The sequence below is a fragment of the Polyodon spathula genome, chromosome 17 (genome assembly GCF_017654505.1).
Source record: "Polyodon spathula isolate WHYD16114869_AA chromosome 17, ASM1765450v1, whole genome shotgun sequence".
Classification (NCBI taxonomy): domain Eukaryota; kingdom Metazoa; phylum Chordata; class Actinopteri; order Acipenseriformes; family Polyodontidae; genus Polyodon; species Polyodon spathula.
In genome coordinates, this window is record NC_054550.1 from 14,329,796 (window position 1) to 14,354,879 (window position 25,084).

General features: G+C 42.6%; 1 protein-coding gene across 4 annotated transcripts in view; it reads left to right on the top strand.

Moving 5' to 3' along the window:
* LOC121330057 (leucine-rich repeat-containing protein 4C-like) overlaps positions 1-25,084 on the top strand; it is a 674,313-nt gene that overhangs the window by 490,003 nt on the left and 159,226 nt on the right. For all 4 annotated transcript variants that reach the window (XM_041276311.1, XM_041276312.1, XM_041276313.1 and 1 more), the window contains one exon: positions 19,168-19,218. The gene's annotated coding sequence lies outside the window, so the exon portion shown is untranslated. The remainder of the gene's footprint in view (positions 1-19,167; positions 19,219-25,084) is intronic.

Sequence of the window (25,084 nt, forward strand, 5' to 3'; positions counted from 1 at the left end):
TGTAGAAGAGAATGGAGTGGGGTTGTGTAGGGAAGTGGAGTGTTTAGGGGAAGACGTATGGTTGCTCTGGGAAGGGCTGTAATACATTGTTCTATCATGTCATCAGACCACTGTGCATTTGCAAGGGAAAGGGGATCATTTGGCTGTAGGACCGCATTAGGATAAATGGAGGCTGGGGAAGACTAGGTTGTTCCAGTCAGGGCAGCTTCTTTGGCCAGGACATAAACCCTGATATTACCGTCTGCTTCTTTTGATGAGCCTGGTTTTTGGTGAGCCTACTGACTGACTCTGCTAGTTGGCGTATGTGCTGTAGTGTGGGTGCATATACAATAGGCTCTCCATCTGGTGTAATCCACCACCTCTGTTTCCAAATAGGGAGGTACTCAGTGAGGGAGTTAACCACAAAAGCTGAATCTGAATATTTGTTTACAGGGCGGCTATAGGTGATCAAGATCTGTAAGACTGCTTCTACTTCAGTCCATTGTGCTGAATAGCTAGGTGGGCATTGATATAGGGATTCTTCTTCCTGAGAATGTATAGTAAACCCAGTGATATTGACCTTGGTCCCAGAAGCGTGATCCATCAACATACATTAAGGTAGCCGTTGTGTCTGGTACAATTGTGAAGGGAGAGTGTGGGTGTGTTGATGAAAGATGTGTACAATCATGTGGGGTGCCAGTGTATAGTACTGCGGAGGTAAGCATGGTGAAGGATACATTTTTGCATGAAAGATTGCGTTCTGATAAGGAGAGTCCAGCATGCAAGATGTGCATTAGACGCTCCTTTAATACTACCATTCAAAAGCATACGTACGGGTTTGTGTTCAGTGTGTACAGTAATAAGAGCAAAACGTGTAATAAATTCACAATGTAACGCAGCCCAATAAACAGACAAGAGGTGTCGGGTACATGGGTCAAAAGCTTGTTCAACTGGAGTGAGCAGTCTGGATGTGTAAGCGATGGGACACAGCTTGATATTTACTTTCTGTAACAAAACTGCAGAAAGGGTAATGTCCATAGTTGCTGTCTGCAAAATAAATGCTCCATTAGAGGCTGGCTTTCTGAGGGCAGGTGCTTCTAACAGGGAGGCCTTGAGAAAGTCAAAAGCATTTTGATGTTTGGTTTCCCATACCAGCACATCTTTGCATTTCCTGGAACCTTTCATTAAATCGTAGAGAGGTTTACCTTTTGATGCGAAGTCCTCTACGAATTCTCAACAAAAGTTAACCAGTCCTAAAAAAGAACGTAAAGAGGTTACTGAAGTCGGTCCCGGCAGCCGCTGTTTCCACCTTGTGTTTGTCAGGGAACCTGCCTCCCTTTTCAATGAGCACACCGAGAAAAGTGACAGATGGTTGCATTAGTTGTGTTTTTTTTTCGAATTTAATTTAAGCCCTGCATTCTGTTAAATTATAGTGATTCACATGATTTCAGGGTAAATTCAGTTCCCTCTGCTGGGTTGTGCATTTCAAAGCAGACTCAACCATGAGCACCAAGGCGCTTTCAAAAGAACTCCAGGACAAAGTTGTTGAAAGGCACAGATCAGGGGATGAGTATAAAAATAAAAAAAATCAAAGGCCTTGAATATCTCTTGGAGCACGATCAAAATGATTATTAAGAAGTGGAAGGTGTATGACACCACTAAGACCCTGCCGTCCCTCTGAACTGGATGACCGAGCAAGAAGGAGACTGATCAGAGAGGCTACCAAGAGGCCAATGGCAACTCTACAAGAGCTACAGGCTTTTATAGCCTAGACTGGTCAAAGTGTGCATGTGACAACAATATCCCAAGCACTCCACAAATCTAGCCTGTATGGTAGGGTGGAAAGAAGGAAGCCATTACTCAAGAAATCCACCTTGAATCATGTTTGAAGTATGCAAAAAAACACACAGGAAATTCTGTAGCAATGTGGCAAAAAGTTCTGTTGTCTGACGAAACTAAAATGGAACTTTTTGGCCTAAATGTAACGTGTTATGTTTGGCGCAAACCCAACACAGCGCATCACCCAAAGAACAGCATCCCTACTGTGAGGAATGGTGGTGTCTGTTATCCTGACACTCAGCTGACAACTTAATTAAATTTGGAGCACTGTTTTTGGTGAGGTCAACTAAGGGGTTAACCACTGTGACATACTTGGGGATAAAGCGGAGGTAATAACCAACTAATCCCAGTAGTGACCTCACCTGAGTCTTAGTTTTTGGATCGCTGCGTCAACCAAAGCCTGGATTTTGGTGACCACAGGTCTCACCCTTCCATTTCCTGTTAACACTAGCACTGCCATAGCCGCTTTTTGAATGGCTTTTGCAATTCAAATTTAAATATCTCTGTGTATGTGAATATCTCATGCATGTCCATTCTTAAGTGTTACTAAGTATTTGAATTAAATACTTATATGGTGTTTCAGCTGCAGAATCGTAAAAATGAATGTGTTGTAAGCACTTGCTTCTGCAACCACCAGACCCATAATTTATGCGACATATTGAAATCAATACAATATAGCCGACAATTTAGTCTGGGCTTTGTAATAAAATCAAAGTCATTGTGAAAGAACATATCATATGCTCCTGTTGAGTTCTGAAACACTAATGAAAGTAATTCTACATGTCATATGTTATTATTATTATTATTATTATTATTATTATTATTATTATTATTATTATTATTATTATTATTATTATTTTATTAGCCGTTGAGACAAAATATACACATTGAAACAAAATACAGTGTGATATAGCTACGCTAGTCTCGTCTACCTGTCCTTTGAATAGAGTTACCACCAACAGCTCAAGCCGTGTGGGCCTCCTTGCACTCCACTGCACTCCTCAGGCAGAACGACTGTGCCATCCTGAGCGTGTACAGGTGTAAAAAAAAAAAAAGTGCTTATTCTAAACTCTCTGCACCAATCAGTGACCATCAGGACTGAGGCTAAATAAAAACTAGAAACTGTTGCATTTTTCAACGCAACGGAGTACGGTGTGGATATACTGGATGAAATGGCTCGGCTGTATTCTGTCAAAGGTGGTACTCGATGGTGGCCTATGGCTGTTTTTTATAATGTTTTGGACCTGGCAGGCATCAACACACATCAACATGTTTTTTTACAAGGAGTGCACTGGCAATACAATCACTCAGAGGGACTTCATTTTGCAGCTAGTCCTGGAGCTACGGCAGAAACATTCCGATAAAAGACACAAAAGCTGGCTAGCAAATGCCCCTCAACCTTCAGCCAGCGTTGTGCCCACTGGCACATGGAATAAAAGACAATGCTAGACTGCAAATGCAATAAAAACAGAACTTTTGATGTCTGTGCCCATTTGTGAAAAGGCAGTCTGTGGCAAATTCACTGGTAGAGTTGAAAATAGTATAAATTGTACAGAGAAAGCTGTAATAGAACTCTAAACAGACAGACAGAGCCTTTGAGCTCTGTTTCACGCAAAGCGTTTTCACATTGCATTAGTTATGTTTTATTTTAGTTTTATGCTATTTTTATAACTAGTTATTTATGTTTTATAATTTTATATGTGTATACAGCTTTTTACACTTGTTTACACAGAAGTTTATTGCGTAAAGTTTATTTTATTACAGTTTTTCATGTTTTTGTGTATGTGGTCTTATAAAAATAAGAAAACAAGTTTCATTTTCAATGTAAATACAGAGTTTCTGCTCTGAAAATGTTATGTATGATGTTCATAAATAAAAATATTAAGTTGTATCTGATTGTTTGTTTTTCATTTTCATATCAAATCCGGTTTAAAATGGAGCCACACTTTTTGCTGGTGCGGTGGTTGTATGTAGTCTGAAATCTCAGCGGTTCTAGTGTTAAAAATTCCCAAATATTGAGTTTTTGTCTTGGCAGGCATATTTTTTCAGGTTAGCTTAGAGACTGAAGGATGACTGTATTCCTAGCCAAATTCTCTCGCCAGGTGGAGCTGTAAATCACCAAGTCATCAATATACGCTGCTGCATATTCATGATGTCGGTGTAAAACCTGGTCCATCAGTCTGTGATAGGCAGTGGGCGCAGCATATAGCCCAAACAGCATGGTTTTGAAGTGAAACAGACTTTCTTGTGTTGAAAATGCAGTTTTCTCTCTAGAACTGCAGGTTATGGGGATCTGCCAGTATCCCTTTGCCAGGGCCAGAGTCAAGATAAACTTTGCCTTTCCCAGTCTATCTAGAAGTTCGTCGACCCAATGCATATGGTACGCATCGAACTTGTCAATAGTGTTTACCTTCCGGAAGTCCACACAGAAGCGGTTGGTGCCGTCTTCCTTGGCCAGTATGACAATTGGATTGCACTACTCACTCCTGGAAGGCTCAATCACCCCAAGTTCAAGCATGTCCCATACCTCTTTGTGAACGCCACTAAGGTCTCTCTCGTACTATGTGCTGTGGTTGTGTCTAGATTGGATCTAAGTAGAAGATGATTCATTCGTGTGAGATTTAGAGCCCAGGCACAAGTCATTTCTGTCTGTCCTACATTCTGATTGTGTCTTAACCATTAAAGGCACATGTGTGAGAACAGGCTGATCTGAGTCACATGGCTGAGGTGGGAAAGGGTTAATCAGTGGAAGACAAGTCCTCAGTGGTTGCTTTATAAAGCAGGCTGTCTGAGCTACAGATCCGCTGTGCTGTCCACTTTCTACCAGTGCTGATATTCAAAGACAAACAATATCCGTTTTCAAACACTAAAGAATGCTGGTGGTGGATGTGAGGCACATTTTTTTATCTCGTTATGATCCCATGATATGTGTTCTGCACAGCATATATACTGTATTATATGTTCTCTTTAAAGCATGTCAGGCTTATTACTTCTTGTTGGACTTATCTAAAAGCACAGGAGAATGAAACTGTCACAGTTATAGATTTTTATACCCCCACCCCCCCGAAAAAAAAGAAAGATAAATCCACCTGCTGGATAATATGACGGTAGCATTACAATTTGTGAGTGTGAATGGTTTACTGTTTTGGGTGCACATCCTTCCATTTTATAAATGTTTGCTACCCTTTACAAACCTTTGTAAATGACTATTGTAATATTATATTTATAAACCTTTTTTTTTTTTTTTTTAATGTAGATGTTTAACATTGTCATTGGATAAAAACATATTAACAACTTGTTTCTACTAAATTTCATAACACCCTATATTTAGAAGGGGGGGTTGTATATCAATTTTAAGTAGCTTCAAATGTCATTATTATTATTATTTTGCCCTTAGTATTGCATGGGGATCTGCGTGGTTTGGATTATGTTGCTCCAGTACTGACTTTTCATTTTTATCTGGATTTGACTTTGAGCTTGTCTGGAGATTCCCAGCTGCTGGCACTAGACAACCTTTCTCATTCTATTCAAATCATGTTACAGTGTGACCTTTCAACTCTGCCAGCCCCCCTACTCTACATGCATATAAGATCATAGGTGGGTCTAGCAGAGTTGAAAGGTACATTGTTACATGATTTCAATGCAAATATTCAGGAAACAGTGAAATGAGACTGCCTTTTAAATACAGGTTAATAACTTTAATCTGTTACTTGCTTAATAGACGTTGTGAGAAAACCCTTCAGAAGAATTAGTTTGTGAGGGAGTTTTTCTTAATTAAACTTTTAAACATCCTACACATGTACCCCTTGAACCATAGACTGACAGCCAATAATCACCTGCACTGTTAGCTTGAACTGCTTGTAGTATAGATTAAAACTGACATAAAGGTGGAAGATGTCTGATTGCTTTGTGACAAAGATCACCTAAAATGCACTCTAACAAGGTGTCAATTTCACCAGGTGTCTACTTTCAGAACAATCCCAATTAAATGAAAGGATCTGAATGTTAATAATTCCTATTAAAGTTACCTTGTTATAGATGGCTGCTGGGTTTACTGCAAATTAGTTGTGAAAGCTGTAATCAAGTTTTCAACCTTGCACATCACACTTTCTCAGATAGAGTGACAAAAATATATTTTCACCACCAGAGGTTGATTTTATCAATTGACAGATCTGACAATACTATTGAGAAAAATGTATAGATGTATATCCATGTGTTGGGTTAACCTGCATTCTTCCTATGCAAAAGAATGTTTTCTGTTACCTGGATAACCAGCAATCCCCTCAAGCATAGGACATATTTCTTTAACTTTTGAGCCTCATGTATGGAATATCGCCAAGATGTAATTTTTCCATTTTAGGAATATTTTTGACCTCAATCGGGTGATCATATTGCCCCTGTTCTGGAATCCTTACATTGGATTTCTGTTAAGTTTTACATTGATTTTAAAATCCTCCCATTGACTTTTAAGGCTTTGAAGGCTGTTTTTCCCCTTTACATAGACGACCTTTTGTCTTTTTATACCCCTAGATGCAATTTGCTATCCATTAGTGTTGGACTCTTATGTGTCCCCATAACTAGCATTCTGGACGTTTTGTTCCTATGCCCCTAGATTCTGGAATGCCCTTCCCAAAGAAATTAGGGAATCATCAGGTGTTTTTAAATCTCACCTTAAAATCTATTTGTTTAAACTGGCTTATTTTTAGATTTAATGTTTTGATATTTTTCTTATTGTTGATTTTTATTTTGTGTTCTTATGTACAGCGTTTTGTGATGACTTGTCATGAAAAGCTCTTTATAAAATTATTATTATTATTATTATTATTATTATTATTATTATTATTATTATTATTATTAGTAGTAGTAGTAGTATTATTATTATAAAATCTCTTGTTTCCCTTTACCTGGCACAACTGTGAATCTGTCTAGAACTGGCCGTCCTTAAAAACAGAGTATCCGGGCGAGAAGGGGACTAGTCAGGGAGGCCACCAAGAGGCACGGCTGAGCTGGGAGACACTGTGCATATGGTAACAATAGCCTGGGTGCTTCACAAAACTGGCCTTTACGGGAGAGTGGCAAAAAGAAAGCCATTGTTGAAAAAAACTCACATCAAATCTTGGCTAGAGTTTGCCAGAAGGCATGTGGGAGACTCTGAGACCAAGTGGAAGAAGATTTTATGTTCTGATGAGACCAAAATAGAGCTTTTTGGCCTCAATGCTAAGCGCTATGTTTGGCGCAAGCCTAACACCGCACATCATCCTGAGAACACCATCCCTACAGTGAAGCATGGTGATGGCAGTATCATGGTATGGGGATGCTTCTCTGCATCAGGGCCTGGAAAGCTAGTGAAGGTAGAGGGAAAAATGGATGCAGCAAAGTACAGAGAAATCCTGGAGGAAAACCTGCTGAAGTCTGCAAGAGACCTGGGACTTGGGAGAAGATTCATCTTCCAGCAGGACAATGATCCCAAACATACAGCCAAAGCCACACTGGAGTGGCTTAAAAACCAAAAGGTCAATGTCCTGGAGTGGCCCAGTTAAAGCCCGGACCTCAATCCAATTGAGAATATGTGGAAAGAGTTGAAAATTGCTGTTCACAAAAGGTCTCCATCCAACTTGATGGAGCTTGAGCAATTTTGCAAAGAAGAATGGGCAAAAATTGTAGTGTCCAGATGTGCAAAACTAGTTGACTCATGGTTGTAATTGCTGCCAAAGGTGTATCTACCAAATATTGACTCAAGGGGGTGAATGCAATCAATTATTTTCTGTTTTGTATTTGTAATTAATTTAGAACAATTTGTAGATTGTATTTTTCACTTTGACATTGTGAACTTTTTTGTGTTCATCAGTGGCAAAAACTCCTAAGTAAATCCATTTTGATTCCATGTTGTAACACAATAAAATGTGGAAAAGTCCAAGGGGGGTGAATACTTTTGAGAGCCACTGTATGCAACTTAAATGGAACTCTGCTTGCAGGGAAACTGCCCTTGCAAAACACGCTTCTCGTTTGAATATCTGACCAGAAATGACCATTGGAAAGAGTATGTATCTAAACTTACTAATAAAAAAAATGTTTAAACTTATTAATGAAAAAGTTTAAATTATAGTAAACATGTTCATGTGTTTCAATACTCTGGAATGGAATATATTGCCATGAAGTGTTACAGTGGGGCAATTTACAAGCAAAAACTGAAAAGCGTGGCAACAGATCTCTCGCGCTTTTACGGTCATGACAGTTCTGCTTCCACGTTTATATGGGAGTTTATTTTAGAGAGAGAATTTAGTCATCCAAATGCAAACAACCTCATTAATAATAAAATAATGGGAAGGTTTATTTAAATATCACCAAACACACTGAAAAGAGATGCTGCACGATAAAGGATATCGTTCAAATAATGCATAGGGGTTTACATGAGGTTGTATGCACTAGGCAGAGATGAAGAGAAGGTTACCCCCCATCTGTCTAGAATGCAAAGGGCTTGAGGTTAAAATGGTTCATGCTGCCATGAAGAAGAAAATAATAATATAGACTTCCATGTTTTACAATTGCAGCATATTTTAGTTTAGAAGAGTAAATGATGGCTGGCGCAATTAATGGGGCTGGTATTTCACAGGACATCTGGGAGGATGAGGATTCCAGCAAATGGTCCGATGCCACTGCCACTGGCCATCACCAATTAACTGGGGTATTTCCTCCCAGAACTGAAATTGGGACCTCAAGCTTTGAACGGAGACCTGCAGGAGTTGTCTCTCCTGCAGGTACAGCTATTTCAGTTTCTTGAATTTATCTCGTACCTGCAGGAGTGCTCCGTTTATACCAAGTTCAGCCAGAGCACCGGTAATACTGGTGAAAATGGTGGCATTTCTTTGGTGAGGTTGAACTAGTTCATCCATAACCCCCAGGTCTGCAATAATTTGGAGGAGGGACGATCTTGAACCTTCGAACTTTGTTGAAACAACCTTTTTGAGGGAAAAAAAGATACATTATTCATAATATAACAAAATATATATATATAATATTATATATATATATATATATTATATATATATAATATATATATATATATATATATATTTTAATATTAATAGCAGCGACTCTCACCAGGAGAAGCAGATTGATTATAATGGACGGATGGATATTTAACTGATTTGTATTAGTAAGATTGGGATAAGGAAAATCTTACGCTACAGTCTAGAGGAGGACAACAGGATGGAAAGAAAGTTCCCAGAGAAGAGCATTCTTTTATATAGGGGAAGTGGAGGATTTATCGTGGTATTTCATGAACGTCTATCATGAAGTTTTTTTACACGACTGTCGAGTTTGTTGCTATGGGATTAATTAGGCCAATTAGTGCACACTTTACAGTGCTTTATCAAAGTGTAATGACACTTAAGTCGCACATTTTTTTTTGCTGTGCACTTTTGGAACAAGCACAATCATGCATCATTTGTGCATGACACGTCATGAATGCACTACAGTAGCACGATTAAAACTTGCATGTAAACTCCGACAGTGTTTACACGATGCTGTGCTCTGTGCTATCTGTATCCCAGCATACATTATATCTTAATACATATTTCTGACCTTTTTGGGTCATAAATCAAATGGAAAATACAATTCCCAGCATTTACTCGGGAATGTTCACCCAGAGAATGATTATTTCTCATAAAGGATGGCAGTGTATCCAGATCATGAAACAACGCTGCTTCCTTCACAGTGCCATGAGGTGGCCTACATTGTGAAGTTTCTTCTAGTGAACGTTCCTGAGTAAGTGAAAACTAATTATATCTCAGATAGTTGAAGCTGCTAAAGAAGATGCAGCAGACTAAAACCTGTTTGTGGGACTCAAAACTTTATGTAGGCATCCTAAGATTTTACTGAGGAAAGACAATGTAGGCTTATTACAGTTCACAAAAAAAAAATCAGCTTGATATGGTAGCCTTTTCATTTCCTTTTTTGCATAATTATTGAGCTTTTTGCTTCATTACAGTCCTTCATTAAAATTATTTTCTTTATGGTAATCCTTCAAGGCATTTTGTTAATGCATACGTGCAACACACACACCTTAAGTGTATTTTTATTTTTTGCTGTTCTTGTTCTAAATTTCTTGAATACAGTCAGCACTCACATGTCCAACCCTAAAAATTTTGACTTCAGTGATGGTTAAATGTGTGTGACACATAAATGATTATTTCATTTTCTCCGTTCCAACCCTTGTCCGTTTTTCAGAAAGGGCTGTGTTTTAAAATAAGTAGGCTTCCATTCAGATGTACTGTATTGGTTTTGTTGGTACAGTACTATATTTTCAACAGGTGTATTTTAATTCAGAAAGATATGATTCTAAAAATATCACTTGCCAAAAGAGATGAGACATAGACTGTAATACAGTACACACTTTTAACTCTGCTACATATTGTAGGAGTATGCATAGGCACCTAACCCATTGAGCAGAAGGGGCACATGCCCCCCCCCCCCCTTTGAATATGGGGGGGTCAAACTATATATTTTGTCCCCTCCACTTTTTTTCGTTCATAATTATTTATTATACCTTGTTGTATTTGGCATTGGTTTGCTTTAAAATCTTTAAAATAAAATAGAAAAAATGGAAAAGCATTCAAAGGATGGGCCACAGTTGTTCATGTAGTAGTGCAGTAGTTCTCTCCATGAAGCGGACGTCTTCCTCCTCCATTCCAACACAGCAAGCTGTCGCTCCATGCCCGTCTGTATAGCTATTGCTGTGCAGTAGCCTTGAGCTGTGCGCAGCCTCACCGGGCACATCCCCCAGCCACTCCGGACCTCCCGATCAACTCAGCACCAGGCAGGCCTAAATGCTCAATTGGTTGCCAAGCAACACGTTTCCTGTTTCTCGTCCCAGCTGCACACATCAATGCAAGAACCAGGCTCTCCCTGTCACAACAGTCAATAGTTTTTATTTTTTTTTTTTTTACAAACTCCCTCAAATGATGTCATCTCTTCACACAATAAAGCAAAATGGCGGACAACAGAAAATTACAAAATATACTACAAAACAAAGATGCTGCAAACACTAAAATCATTATAAAAACTTTGTTTTCAGTTTTTTCTGACTTCCAAAAATTCAAACAATACGACCTTCACAAACTCTTATAAGAAATCTATACTGCAGTGAAAATATCAGATGGACAAACCTTGGTTTGAGTGGGAAACTAAAGGCCCCTGTTAAAGAAGTATTATCTCTAGGGGCTGAGTTTTCAAAATGTAATCTGGATCAAGTGATCCAGATTTTGTAATCCTATATATTATGATCTAGATTCCTTTAGTAACAAAAATAAATTTTATAATAATAATTATTTGTAATGTGGATAGAAGTAATCGAGCAGTGACATTGTCTGAAAAAAAAAAGGATCAAAAAGATCCAAATAAAATAAATCTGGAAGACAAAATATCGGAAAACAAAATCCAGATCACTGTTATCCAGATTGAAAGTTGCTGGCCCCAGGGGACAATGCCATCATCCTGTGGCTTCAGGTATTATAGTTCCCTATTGGTAACTATAGTTCTTCCCTCAGGGGCCATAGTTTCCCACTATACGCCTCCTCTCCATCCATATTATATATATATATATATATATATATATATATATATATATATATATATATATATATATATATATATATATAAAAACTATATATATGTACATCAATATATTTATATGTGATGCATATATGTAACATATAAAATGGTTACATTAATAATATCACGTATTTGTAATAAATTGAAAATATGTGTTTTTAAGAACATAAGAACATAAGAAAATTTACAAACGAGAGGAAACCATTCGGCCTATCTTTCTCATTTGGTTGTTAGTAGCTTATTGACAGCAGAATCTCATCAAGCAGGATGAGATCCCATGATCTCATCAAGGATCCCACAGTGTCAGCTTCAACAGCATTATTGGGGAATTGGTTCCAGAACCTCACAATTCTCTGTATAAAAAATTGCCTCCTATTTTCTGTTCTGAATGCCCCTTTGTCTAATCTCCATTTGTGACTCCTGGTCCTTGTTTCTTTGTTCAGGTCGAAAAAATCCCTTGGGTCAACATTGTCAATATCTTTTAGAATTCTGAATGCTTGAATCAGGTCATCGCTTAATATATGTCACATGGAATAAATCTGGTAGTTCTTCTTTTACTCTTTCCTTTTTGTAGTGAGATGACCAGAACTGAACCCAATATTCAAGATGAGGGCTTACTAATGCATTGTATAGTTTTAACATTACCTCCCATGATTTAAATTCAAGACTTTTCACAATATATCCGATCACCTTGTTGGCCTTTTTTTATAGCTTCCCCACATTGTCTAGATGAAGACATTTCTGAGTCTTTTTATCATAGATTCCTTCTTCAATTTCAGTATCTCCCATATGATATTTATAATGCACATTTTTATTTCCTGCAGACAGTACCTTGCACTTTTCTCTATTAAATGTCATTTACCATATGCCTGCCCAGTTCTGAATCTTGTCTAGATCATTTTGAATGACCTTTGCTGCTGCATCAGTGTTTTCCACTCCTCCTATTTTTGTGTCGTCTGCAAATTTAACAAGTTTGCTTACTATACCAGAATCTAAATCATTAATGTAATTAGGAAATGTAGTAGACCTAATATTGATCCCTGTGGTACTCCCCTGGTTACCCCACTCAATTTTGAGGTTTCTCCTCTAATCAGTTCTTTCTGTTTTCCACATGTTAACCACTCCCTAATCCATGTACATGCGTTTCCTTGAATCCCTACTACATTCAGTTTGAGAATTAATCTTTTATGCAGGACTTTGTCAAAAGCTTTCTGGAACTCTAAATAAACCATGTCATATGCTTTGCAATTATCCATTATCGATGTTGCATCCTCAAAAAAATCAAGCAGGTTAGTTAGACACGATCTCCCTTTTCTAAAACCATGACTGTCTCCCAGGATACTGTTACCATATAGGTAATTTTCCATTTAGGGAAGAGCCCGAACATCCTTATCCTGAGTGGGAAGAGCCCGAACATCCTTATCCTGAGTGGGAGGAGCCCGAACGTCCTAAGCCCAAGAGGGGGAGTCGGTGCATCCACAGCCCAAAGAGGGGGAAGTCGATGCGTCCACAGCCCAAAGAGGGGGGTGTTGGTGTGTCCACAACCCAAGAGAGAGGTCTGTGCTTCCACAGCCCAAAAGGGGTAGTTGGTGCGTCCACAGCCCAAGTGAGAGGAGCTGGTGCATCCACAGTCCAAGAGGGGGAGTCGGTGCGTCCACAGCCCAAGAGGGGGAAGTCGGTGTGTCCACAGCCCAAAGAGGGGGGAGTTGATGTGTCCACAACCCAAGAGGGAGGAGTCTCTGCTTCCACAGCCTAAAAGGGGGAGTCGGTGCGTTCACAGCCCAAGTGGGAGGAGCTGGAGCATCCACATTCCAAGAGGGAGGAGTCTGTGCTTCCACAGCCCAAAAGTAGGAGTCGGTGCATCCACACCCTGAGCAGGGGAGTCTCACAGACCTAGAACCCAAGCCACTAGCAGTGGGAGAATGCCTGCTGTTTCCACCTCCACCAGCAGAGGAAGAATGCCTGTTGTTTCCCCCTCCACCAGCAGAGGAAGAATACCTGCTGTCTCCATCTCCACCAGCAGAGGAAGAATGCCTGCTGGTTTCACCCTTGCAAGTGAGGGATAGCCGCACCAGTCCCCTGCAAGTGAGGGAGAGCTGCACCTCCCACCTCCATCGCCAGGAGGCTACACGCTGCTCCCACCTCCGTTGCCAAGAACAGAGCAGCAGGAGCTGCCTCTGTCCCCACCATCAGGAGCAGAGCAGCAGGAGCTTCCTCTGCCCCCACCGCCAAGAACAGAGCAGCAGGAGCTGCCTCTGCCTCTGCCACCTCCATCGCCAGGAGCAGAGCAGCAGGAGCTGCCTCTGCCTCCGCCACCTCCACCACCAGGAGCAGAGAAGCAGGAGCTGGCTCTGCCTCCACCACCTCCACAGCCAGGAGCAGAGCAGCAGGAGCTGCCTCTGCTTCCGCCACCTCCTCGTCAGGAGCAGAGCAGCAGGAGCTGCCTCTGCCTCCACCACTGCCACCAGTAGAGGGTGAATGCCTGCTGGGTCCCTGTCCACGAGCAGAGGGTGAATGCCTTCTGGGTCCCTTTCCATCAGCAGAGGATGAATGTCTGCTGGTATCAGTTCCTCCACCATCATGAGGAGAGGAGCTGGAGATGCCTCTGCTTCCTCCAACTCCACCACCAGTAGCAGAGCAACAGGAGCTGCCTCTGGTATCAGTTCCTCCACCATCATGAGGAGAGGAGCTGGAGATGCCTCTGCTTCCTCCAACTCCACCACCAGTAGCAGAGCAACAGGAGCAGCCAGCTGCTGATGCTCTGCTCCTTTCGATGGAGGTCTCTGCTCCCATCGAAAGGAGCAGAGCATCAGCAGCTGGCTCTGCCTTTGCCACCTCGACCAGCAGTGGGTGAATGCCTGCTGGGTCCCCATCCACCAGAAGAGGGTGAATGCCTGCTGGTATCACTTCCCCCACCATCAGGGAGAGAGGAGCAGGAGCTGCCTCTCCCTTCACCAGAAGGACCAGGATTGGATGCTGGCGGTCCTCAGCAGCCCTTGCATAGGCTGCTGAGGAAAGCACAGGGAATAACCGCCTGGTCGCAGTGGCCCGTCGCACCCCAGCTTGTCCTGACTCCACGCACATCATCACTCAAGGATACCTGCCCCACATTGCCCACAGATTTCTGCCAGCATTCCCCAAGGATGCCTGCCTCACTTTACCCAAGGATGCCTGTCTGTCATCGCCTGAGGTTGCCTGCTGCTCCGCATCGCCTGGTGTTGCCTGCTGCTTTGCTTCGTATGGAGTTGCCTGCTGCTTTGCTTCGTCTGGGGTTGCCTGCTGCTCCGCATTGCCTGGGGTTGCCTGCTCTGTCTTCTCCGGGGGTCGCCGGAACTGCTTCGCCAGGGGTCGCAGTCATCTCTGCTTGCCACAGGGGTCAGTGTGGCCGGAGCCCCACCAGAGGGAGCTGCCGGCTATGAAGGAGGGATAGGGCAGGAGACCACCTGGGGGTGTTTCACTGCTACTCTATGACAATGAAATCTCAATGTTGAAATAGAAAATGTTTTATAGTATTGAGACCATAGACACCGGAAATTGTATCAAAATTGAGAAACTTTACAATGAAGGTTAGAAAAAAAAGGTTAGAAACAGTTCTCACTACTGGGCTCTGCTTTCTCCTCTGTTTGAGATTACTGATAATGCAATGCACATCAACGCTGCCTCAGCTGACTGCTGTCTGTGTCACCAAGTACAGGTGACTATATACTAATACAGGCTTTGTCACCAAGTACAGCTGATTTTGTACTGACACAGCATCTGTGTCACCAAGTACAGGTGTTTATATTCTTGTTGACCCAGATAATTTGTCACCATATAATCACCTGTACTTGTTATTAAAGGATTAAGATCACGTGACTTAAAGCTTCAGTGGCCAGTTCGTGTTAGAGCTCTGATAAAGCTGACATGTTGTTGCTATGAGATAGAGCTGAAATGTAGTGTAAATCATTCTGAACACTCCTCCTCCACTCTTTTGAATATAAATCTTCATTTTTGAAATAACTGACGTGGTCTGTATTGCATTATTATCTTGCTGGAAACACCACCCATGTTACAATTTACACAAACAATGTGGAACACGTACTTTCTATTTCGACATTGTTTGTTTGATATATTCACATACACATTTGTTCAATCCAAATATAACTCAGTGACTACCTTATTTTGTCCATTCTTGAAAGACAACTTAAGATGTGCATTCAAGGTTACAAACTACTTTCATGAGAAGTGTGTGTAGGGGTAGCTTAGCCAGAGGTAGATGTTGGGGTAAGAATAAATCGCCATTGTGAAATCAGTGTGAGAAGTTGTCAGGATATTAGCAGGATAATGTTTACAAGTGTCTTTTTGTGTTTTTCTTTAGCATTTAGAAACTGCTAAAAATTAAATGACAAAGTTAGGGTGAGTGAGCATAAAGACAACGATTGCTTATTGATTATTGGCTACCAATAATTGGTTAATTCTGTGAAGCAGCACAGTGATTTAGAATGTGTGACAGCTGGAACCTTGCTCGACCAATCACATTGCTTGTTTCATGTTCCATTACGAGCCATGAATTATATTTTAAAAATATAAACACAACATGTAAAGTGTTGGTCCCATGTTTCATAAGCTGAAATAAAAGATCCCAGAAATTTTCCATACACACAAAAAGCTTCTTTCTCTCAAATTTTGTGCACAAATTTGTTTACATCCTTGTTAGTGAGCATTTCTCCTTTGTCAAGATAATCCATCCAACTGACAGGTGTGGCATATCAAGAAGCTGATTAAACAGCATGAACATTACACAGGTGCACCTTGTGCTGGGGACATTAAAAGGCCACTCTAAAATGTGCAGTTTTGTCAACATAATGCCAAAGATGTCTCAAGTTTTGAAGGAACGTGCAATTGGCATGCTGACTGCAGGATACTCCACCAGAGCTGTTGCCAGAGAATTGAATGTTCATTTCTCTACCATAAGCCGCTTCCAACATTGTTTTAAAGAATTTGGCAGTACGTGCAACTGGCCTCAAAACCGCAGACCACGTGTAACCACGCCAGCCCAGGACCTCTACATCCGGCTTCTTCACCTGCGGGATCGTCTGAGACCAACCACTCAGACAACTGATGAAACTGTGGGTTTGTACAACCAAATAATTTCTGCACAAACTGTCAGAAACCGTCTTAGGGAAGCTCATCTACGTGCTCGTTGTCCTCACCAGGGTCTTGACCTGACTGCAGTTCGGCATTGTAACTGACTTCAGTGGGCAAATGCTCACCTTTGTTGGCCACTGGCATGCTGGAGAAATGCGCTCTTCATGGATGAATCCCGGTTTAAACTGTACCGGGCAGATGGCAGACAGCATGTATGGCGTTGTGTGGGTGAGTGGTTTGCTGATGTCAACATTGTGACAGAGTGTCCCATGGTGGCGGTGGGGTAATGGTATGGGCAGGCATAAGCTACGGACAACGAACACAATTGCATTTTATCGATGGCAATTTGATGCACAGAGATACCGTGACGAGATCCAGAGGTCCATTGTCATGCCATTCATCCGCCACCATCACCTCATGTTTCAGCATGATAATGCACGGCCCCATGTCGCAAGGATCTGTACACAATTCCTGGAAGCTGAAAATGTCCCAGTTCTTCCGTGGCCTGCATACTCACCATACATGTTACCCACTGAGCTCTGGATTCACGTGTAAGAGGTGTGTTCCAGTTCCCACCAATATCGAGCAACTTCGCACAGCCATTGAAGAGGAATGGGACAACATTCCACAGGCCACAATCAGAAAACAGCCTGATCAACTCTTTGCGAAGGAGATGTGTCACGCTGCATGATGGTAGTAAATGGTGGTCACACCAGATACTGACTGGTTTTCTGATTCACGGCCCTACATTTTTTTTAAGGTATCTGTGACCAATAGATGCATATTTGTATTCTCAGTCATGTGAAATCCATAGATTAGGTCTTAATGAATTTATTTCAATTGACTGATTTCCTTATATGAACTGTAACTCAGTAAGATCTTTGAAATTGTTGCATGTTGGTTTATATTTTAGTTCAGTGTACATATAACCTCTATTCAATTTAGACTCACTCACCTGGTACTAATCACAAACAGTAGATCACTTAATTAAAACAACACCACCTTTATAGTGTTACTTAAATACAGCTAACGAGGCCTCTAGTAGCCACTGGGAAAGATTAAGAAAAGGTCCTCGCTTTACCTGTCCATGCTCTGACAGCCCTTGGACATGTGGCCCTTAGACTGCCACAGCTCAGACTGCCCTTGGACGTGTGGCACTTAGACTGCCACAGCTCAGACTGCCCTTGGACGTGTGGCCCTTCGACGGCTGGTGCTTAGAATGGCTGGCGTTCTAAGACACTGTTTACCAATTTATACTGTCCTGCAGGTCTAGAGCTGGTCCAGTTTACACACTATCTAAACTTACTTCAGTCAGCCATAGCTCTGAACATTTAAAAAATAATTCCTTCATCCAGCTAATGAAGTTGCATTAGCAACAAGCATTCAATTGTACCTATCAAAATTGCTACTTTCTTCCTTCTGACTGCAAATAGCAAAACACAATCCAAGTAGGTTGGTCGCTAGAACAACATAATTAGAATTAACATAATATACAGGTGATCCTCGATTTACAACGCACAGCACTAACGACTCTTTTGCATTATTACCCTGCTTCAACGTTACGACATCGATATGGCATTTACGACACAGCGAGACCTGAGCCATGAGTCAAAATCTTTGAAATTGTTGCATGTTGCATTTATATTTTTGTTCAGTGTATGTATGTATATATACAGCTCTGGAAAAAATTAAGAGACCACTGCAAAATTATCAGTTTCTCTGGTTTTACTATTTATAGGTATGTGTTTGGGTAAAATGAACATTTTTGTTTTATTCTATAAACTACTGACAACATTTCTCCCAAATTCCAAATAAAAATATTGTCATTTAGAGCATTTATTTGCAGAAAATGACAACTGGTCAAAATAACAAAAAAAATGCAGTGTTGTCAGACCTCGAATAATGCAAAGAAAATAAGTTCAGATTCATTTTTAAACAACACAATACTAATTTTTTAACTTAGGAAGAGTTCAGAAATCAATATTTGGTGGAATAACCCTGATTTTCAAGCACAGCTTTCATGCGACTTGGCATGCTCTCCACCAGTCTTTCACATTGATGTTGGGTGACTTTATGCCACTCGTGGTGCAAAAATTCAAGCAGCTCGTCTTTGTTTGATGGCTTGTGACCATCCATCTTCCACTTGATCACATTCCAGAGGTATTCAGTGGGGTTCAGGTCTGGAGATTGGGCTGGCCATGACAAGGTCTTGATCTGGTGGTCCTCCATCCACACCTTGATTGACCTGGCTGTGTGGCATGGAGCATTGTCCTGCTAGAAAAACCAATCCTCAGAGTTGGGGAACATTGTCAGAGCAGAAGGAAGCAAGTTTTCTTCCAGGACAACCTTGTACTTGGCTTGATTCATGCCAAAGCTGCCCAATTCCAGCCTTGCTGAAGCACCCCCAGATCATCACCGATCCTCCACCACATTTCACAGTGGGTGCGAGACATTGTGGCTTGTAGGCCTCTCCAGGTCTCTGTCTAACCATTAGACTACCAGGCAAAGCTGAAAATTGGACTCATCTGGAGGGGGGCGGGGGGGGGTTTACATATAGATAAACGTTAATATTTAAGAACGCAAATGATAATGTTCTTTCTGTTTTAATAGGATCCCACCCCGGACTCCTCCCAGCTCCATCGACCCTCGCCACACAGAATGGTAAGAAGGCATTTTTAAATATGCGTTTGAGTCCAGCTTGGAATTTCTTAAAACAAAAACTTGAAGTCTTTTAGGTGGGGTTTTTGTGTGTGTACTTATATGTGATGAGTTCTTCCAAACAGTGTGCTTAAATTGTTTGTCCTTATCTTTGTAACATTAAAAAACAATTTGATTGTATGCACTTGGAAATCATGGCCCAATGTGTTTTGTACCAGAAACTAGCATTTGAAATGATTCCTCATTTTGTTTGTGACCTATCCAGACCTGAAAACTTCAAGCCCTGACTTATAGCTTACAGCTTGGTCTTACATTTGCTACAGTAATGAACGTCCTGGGGATGGTCATTATAATAATACTATTGGCTGACACAGAAGAGCTACTGAAACAAACATATTCCCATTTCCATGCGGCTGCTCCCTGCCATTCTGTCTCTCTCATTTCTCTCCCATTAACCCCTATCAGTGCTACCCTGCAGCGGCACTATTAGGGGCTCATTGTTATGGTACAGAGTGCAGTGGCAAGACCCCGTTGCTCCTCCTGTGACACTAAGTACAGCTGACGAGGTCATTGTGTTAGAACAAGCTTGGGTGGAAGAGGTACAGTATATGTACATATAATGTACACTCATCAGATTCATATAAGAATATGTGCGAACACAAGTATACATTTGCACAAACATATACTGTACTATATCTACAACATATGCATGTAATCGTATGTACACACACACTTTCCCTCATCAACACTGTCTGTCTTCACTCCTATCAAACCCTGACATTTCCTAGAGTAACACACTACAGCTATGGCCACAAGTTTGCCCTATAGAATTAACAAATTTTGCTTCATGAAGACAAATGAAACCTGTTAAATAATGTCACATTAACATACCGCTTTATAGTAATTCATCTACTTAAAGAAAAACTGACAATTGAAAAACGTGACATTTTGAAATCAAACTTGAAATGCAGTACTATTATTATGGCTTCTAGTAGACTGTTGTGATGTAATTTTGTAGTTTCTTTGATTATATGATGTTCAATAAAATGTAGAAATTATGTTAATATAGTTTTATTAATTGTCTCAATACTAAAATGCAAAACATTTGGCTATAGCTGTAGGTCATGATATTTAGGTTCTACTGTCACATAAAATTGGTTTTCCCTATCTACATTGTTTAAGTGGATGTTGTAATAACTTCCTATGGTGATACAATATCCACTTTACATAAGAACTGCAGTATCCCTCACGCATGGATAGGTATATGAGCAAGGTAGTCAATGCCCCAGTAATCAACAAATAGTTTTTTTGATCCGCTACCACAGTTGCAGCTCTCTGTACATAACACACAGGCACATTCCATCCTCCCACTCCTCTTATCCCCTCTACCCCTGGCTGATTAGTGTGCTGAAGTCCTTTTTTCTGAATCTGTTTTGAATTAGAATGATCACGGGCTGCTTTTTTGAAATAATGAAGCTGTTGTTGAGTTCCTTGCACACCCCTGGCTTCTTTTCCATCTGCAATGCACATAATGTAATTTCAGAAGAGCTGGGAAGCACAACCACATGCACCATTGGAACATAAGAACAGAAGAAAAGTTTGGGAATGAGAAGAGGCCATACTACCCATCAGGGCTTGCCACTCGCTATGACAAGGGTGTCTGGTTTTCGATCCTACGTATTCACCAAGTAGGCTATTAGTTATAACCTTAATTAACTCAGCTTCCAGTTATGCTCTCTCATTTTTCCAGTAGTAACTTGGTTTAACTTTATCTTCCTTTCCTACGAGTGGCACACAAACTATGTCTGGGTGATATAACCTATAATGTTAGAATAAACTTGCAGTATAGTGCTGTGACAGGAAAATCTGCTTTATCTGAGTCACAATGTAAGATAAGCATGAAATATGAAACACAAAACAATGAGTAACATATGCTAATGAGAGGTTTAAACATTCCCCTGAATATTTAAACCCTTTCTATGCAGTATATAAAATGGTGTAAACTTAACCCTTTCACCCCCTGACACCCCTAAAGACCACCTTCCTGGGTCTATTTTATTAAGGGGGGCTTGAGGCCAGGGAAGGGGAATCCAGGAAAGAGACTGTCCTCACCTGTGTCTCAGTCACACTCTCTCTACGTGGGGATGACAAGCAGCACACATCTCTTTGTATTATGGCTCTGCTTGCTCAGAGTTCATCATATGGACAGGCGGGCTTCAGGGGTCTCAGCAAGTGAGGGGCTTTTGCTCCTTCTTTCTTAAAAGCTCTGCACTCTAAGCTGATGAATATTTAAGGTTAAAATATTCTTTAAGCATATTGTTAATACCTAGACTCCAGAATAAAGGTGAAGGAAAACTCCTGTGACTCTACAGACACTTTTGTAACGTTGAGAGTATGAATGGCTCTTCATCTTCTCTATGAACTGATTAGAACACTAACATCATATAAGATATATTTTAGTATCTGTTATAGATTAACAGGAATAAGCAGACAAAACATGATCTTGTTGTTTATCTTGTTCCTCTCCTTCTCCTTATTGAAACTGCGTAGATGGCTGAGCTTTATAGCAAAGCTGCCAGAAAGGTCTCTGTGCGAGCTGATGTGTAAGCCCGCCCCTCTGGGAGCTTACTATACGCAGCGCGTGGAGACTCTCTTCCTCTTTTGCTCTTCAGGCCGTGAAGGCTTCCAGAGCGACCTCGCGACTTGATGGTTATTTTCTCTTTCAGGGAACCGGGGTTGCATCCACAACCTATGGTTCCCTTTCAAGTCGAAAATAACCATCAATGTATGGGAACAGTGCACCCAAGCCGTTGAGAGGGAGGATTCTCGGCAGTAGGACAGACTTACGTCATAACGCAACTGCGTAGGCAATACATCTATGCATATGCGGAGCTGCGCCTCAGGGGCTGTCAGGGTCCCTCACTGAGAACCATAGGGGGCAGTGCGTGGTCTCTCGCGAAGCGAAGAGATCTACTTGCGCTATGCCGAACCATTCCCAGATGCGGTCTACCACCTGAGGGTGGAGACGCCATTCCCCTGCAAGAGGGCCTTCTCTGGATAGGAGATCCCCTGCATAATTGACTCTGCCCGATTGGTGAACCGCGCGCAGAGAGGTCAAACATGGCTGTGCCCATAGCAACAGCCATACTATCATCCGATGAAGGCGAGGGGACCGTAGGCCACCCTGACGGTTGATATACGCCACAACCGGAGCTGGAGCTGTGGGGCAGTGTAGGAGTGGGTCAACAGCTGCCTGAAGATTTCAGGGCTGTTTTGGCTGTGCTCGTTTGCAAGAGGGCTGGCCAGAGCCACGAGAGCGTGGCCTGCCACCTCCTCTAGGGTGCCACCCTCCTCGCTGCTGTAGTGGACTGCAAGGTCTTAGCACCTTGTAGCTGCGGCAAGTGCTGTGGTGGTGTTCTACGCCACTGGTGCTCCTGTTGGAGCCTTGGCTGGAAAGGCTTAAGCGGCCACATCTTGGCAATCTGCTTGAGATGCCTCCCGGTCTTTAGCAGATCGCTGCAACATTTCCTCAACCGCTGGGCCAAAAGCCTGGCAGACTGAAAGGAGGCTGGCCACGTTGGACAACCTAACTGCCTCTGTAGCCACTGAACAGCCTTTCTTTAAACGAACCTCTGTGGGCCTACACTGTCTGTTAGGACATGCAGGGTCTTTATTTAGGCCTGAAGGCGTCGGTGTTTTAACATGGGCTGCAAAGGCAGCATCAACTGGTGGGAAGGACGCCAGTCCAACCTCACTTGCTCCCTGCATGGCAAACGCGGAAGCCTTCTGTGAAGTTGCTGGTGAAGAGGCTGGTGTTCAGCAGGTGGATTGTACCTCCTTGATAAAATCAGGAAAGGCTGGGCGCATCCTGGGCTGTGGAAACTGTACAGACGGCGACTTGAACAGTGACCGCCGAGGCAATTCCATGGCTGGCCATTGAACAAGGGATCATTGGTGTCCAGCACCTCCGACTTAGTGTCTTGCTCTGAGTACTGGGAGGTTAGTTCAATTTCCATGCTGTCCTCCGCAAGGAGAGGCTCCCCATCTGAAGCATCCCTGATAAAGCATCTGCATCCCACACCTCTTGGGGTTGTTGGACGATCAGGGCGACCAGAGGCTGTGGCGGAAACAACGGCTGATTGGTAGTCGGCCCGCCCTGTGCATCAGTGGCTTGTGGCAAGACTGTGATCGGCGAGGGCGTTCTAGGCAAGGGGAGGGGTATCGGGGTTGGATAGACGGGCTATGAGGGCGTTCCCGAGCACGTCTATGGTCTGGGGTTCTCTGGCCAGCTGTAAGCTGAGAGGGACTCCTGGATAGCGTCAGCTCGACAGGCAGAGTCGCTGTAGACGACGGTGGGGCAGAAAGGGTGTAAGACGACCCACAGGAAGGGGAGTGGCCACCAACCGTTTTCTTTGCCCTCTGGCGAAGAGTGCACAGCTGAAATTCAGAACACAATGCGCAAAAAGATTTGTCTGCCAAGGCAGACGCGGCGTGCTCTGGTCCCAGGCAAGCCACACAGTCCTCATGTGGGTAGCTTGCTGGCAATTTTGCCTGGCAGGTGATGCAACGATGGAACCCAGACATGTTTATACACCCTGATCGCCGAAGCATTGTGTGTCGATGGGTTGCGTTGAACGCCAAAGTGTTGAAGCTATACGTGCCAAAGAATGTCGGGGTGCATGCACCGATCAATGTGTCGAGCGTAGCGGTGTATGTACCGAACATCAAGGCGTCGATGCACCGATGATTGAACGCTGAATCATTGAATGTAGAGGTGCGTACGTAGATTGTAGAGGCGTCGAAGCGCTGAGCGTCGAACTCCGAAGAGTCGAGCACTGAGGAATGGACGCACCGAGCGTTGAGCACCGAACCGCTGAGTGTCAAGGTCCGTGCGTCGAGCATCGAGGCATCGAAGCGGCGAGCGTCGAGGCACCGAGCGTCAAGCACCAAAGCGCCGAGCGTTGAGGTGCGTGCGTCAAGTGTCGAGGTGCGTGCACCGAGCGTCGATGCACGAGAGTCGAGCGCCAAAGCGCCGAGCTTCGAGGTGCATGCACCCAGAGCTGATGCACCGAGCGTAGAGAGCCAAAGCACCGAGCGTCGAGATGCATGCGCCATGAGTCGAGGCGTCGAAGCGCTGAGCGTTGAGGTGCGTGCATCGAGCATCGAGGTGTCGAAGTGCCGAGCATCGAGGTGCATGTACCGAGCATCGATGCAGCAAACATCAAGCGCAGAAGCACCGAGCATCGAGGTGAGTGCACCAAGCCCCAAGTGCACTAAGCACAAAGCACCGAAGCGCTATACCAAAGCACCGAGGTGCTGACACTGGAAACGCCAAAGCGCAATGCGCCGAAGCGCGTGTACTGAGCGTAAGGATGCTATGCACTAGATGCCGAAACGTCAGCTGACCCGCAAAGCGGAGACGCTAAGTGCTAGTACAGTGTCTTTTTCTAAAAGACAATGGTGTTGTGCTATACTTATCTGTTTGGTAAGGGGCAAGTGAAAGTGTCGTTGGCGGTAGTCTTCCTAATGTGTTGTATGGGAAAAAAGCGCTCTTATTTTATTTTATTTTTTTTAGAGAACTGCAGCCACACTAAAGTACAGATATTCGTAGCGTAGCTACAGAAAATAGCAACCACGTGGTGTGGTGTTACAATCCACGGGTGGTATTATAGGAGTGGCTGCTAGTAGCAGGCTGAACTCCGGGTCTGGAGGGAAGACTGAGGCTGCAAAAATTTGCATGGCCTTACAGGCGCGCAACATGTTCTCTAAGCTCTATTCTGTTCCTGAGGGAAGAAAAGACAATACAAAAACCCAACAAACGTTTAAAGTAAGTGTAGTAAAGTTGTATACAGCACTAATGAGATCACGC